Below are 1,956 nucleotides of genomic sequence, written 5' to 3' on the forward strand. Positions count from 1 at the left end.
ATCAGAGGAGCAGGAAAGCTGACATTTCGGGTCTGGACGCTTCTTCAGAAAATTTCAGACCCTAAATGTCAGCTTTCCTGCTCCTCTGGTGCTGCTTGGCCTGATGTGTTCATCCAGCTCTACACCTTGTTATCTCTGATTCTCCAGCATCAGCAGTTCCTACTATCTCCTCATGGTCAGCATGGATTAGTTTGAACGAAGAGGCTGTTTCCGTGCTATATGACTCTTTGACTCTATGACTCAAAACATTAACTCTGTCTCTCTCCATAAATAGAGCCAGAACTACTGAGGTCCTCTGGCATTCTCTGTGTGTTTTTTTCTGATATCCAGCATCCTCAGCATCTTGCTTTTATTAAAGAAGTCAATTGCTCTGCGTGGTCAGGACCCTTTGGTTGAATGTAGCCACCACTAATTAGATGAGCTCATTAAAACAAGCCAGGAATTATACCTGATATGTCCTGGTTTGTCAAACTCCTTGCCAGAGCACTTATCCACTAAATCAGCAAGTGTGCTGCATTTAAAATACAGATTAGAAAATGATACCCATTTATTGACTTGTAAAACATATGCACCTAGCATGTACAATTATGTAAATAATCAGGAAGTAGTCGAATTAGCCTGCAGTGGCGACAGCTTTTTGACAATAATAAACAATCTGAAATATTCAACACATAAAATGTCAGCAAACTCACCAATTGATCAACTGGTCTGAGTTGTGTCAGTAATTGAAAATGTAGCCGTTAAAGCAGATTTCTTTATAAGAGTGAGATCCACTTCGATTTCACACAGTGTCAAAATTTAACTTTCAATTTCAATGTCCAAAAATAGAAACAAAAAGCCAGCCTCGTTGTGATGTGACTGCTGTTTAAAGGGCGCAGCTAACCTACTGAAAGATCAGCCTGCTTGAGCAAGCTCACAGAGCTAAATTGCCTACTTCCGTTCCTAGTTCTTATGTCCTTATAAAATAGCCTGCAGTTGATTAGGAGTGAGAGGGTTGCTTGCCTACTAATTAAAAACTTTGATCCACATTCTGATCTACTTCTTTATCTTTCCTCAAACACCAAAGGCTTCAGCAGACCTCCTGATACACAGAGAGATTTGCTGGCTTTATTGGCTAACAGTAACATTAATGCTTTGCTGGTTGATGAATGCCCTGTGATATTTTGTTTCAAAGGCTACTGTTACCATCCAAGGCTTACTCTTGTTGATGAGTTTTCTGATCATGGGGGTTTGAGTTGGTAATAATTACAGTCAAACGTAATCCAGACCGCACTGATTCACAGCAGCTAGAATTGTTGAACTTTCTGATAGAGAAGATGACCATTCAGCCCCTGCCCCATGCCAGCTCTCTGAATAGCAATCCATTTAATTAACAATCAACACTATTTTCACCTTTCCTGTTTCTATTTTTCTTGTTCAAATTTTGTCCCAATTTATTTTTAAATCCTTTCTTCAACCTCTCTCTTCTAATACTTTGGGTGAAGGGTCTTAAATTCCAGTCCTTTATTTATTTCACTTTATTCATCTTTAAATCAGCAAAGTTCAGCACTTTGCAATCTTATTGTCAGAGCTCTTCTTAACATTCTCCGTTCAAATGAAAATTTCTACTCACAGCTAAAGATCTGATTGTTGCAACAGCTTTATCACAGAGTCACAGAGACCTAGAGCATAGAAACAGACCCTTCAGTCCAATCAGTCCATGCTGACCATAATCCCAAACTAAACTAGTCCCAGCTGCCTGCTCCTGGCCCATATCCCTCCAAACCTTTCCTATTGATGTACTTATCCAAATGTCTTTTAAACATTATAATTGTACCCACATTCACCACTCAGTCTGGTTACTATTCCCTCTTCCAATCAAAGGATCCTGAAGTGAATTGTATCCCCAAACGAACACTTAGGTTAAGGGATAACAAGATGTAGAGCTGGATGAACACAGCAGGCCAAGCAGCATCA

The 1,956-nt window shown here is 39.7% G+C and overlaps 1 protein-coding gene across 1 annotated transcript in view; it reads right to left on the reverse strand.

The window, feature by feature from the left end:
- Positions 1-837, reverse strand: part of LOC109929806 — a 4,019-nt gene extending 3,182 nt beyond the window's left edge. The window contains exon 1 of the mRNA XM_020529392.2: positions 693-837. The gene's annotated coding sequence lies outside the window, so the exon portion shown is untranslated. The remainder of the gene's footprint in view (positions 1-692) is intronic.
- Between the last annotated feature and the right edge of the window lie 1,119 nt (positions 838-1,956).

The sequence above is a fragment of the Rhincodon typus genome, chromosome 32 (assembly GCF_021869965.1).
Source record: "Rhincodon typus isolate 14 chromosome 32, sRhiTyp1.1, whole genome shotgun sequence".
NCBI lineage: Eukaryota > Metazoa > Chordata > Chondrichthyes > Orectolobiformes > Rhincodontidae > Rhincodon > Rhincodon typus.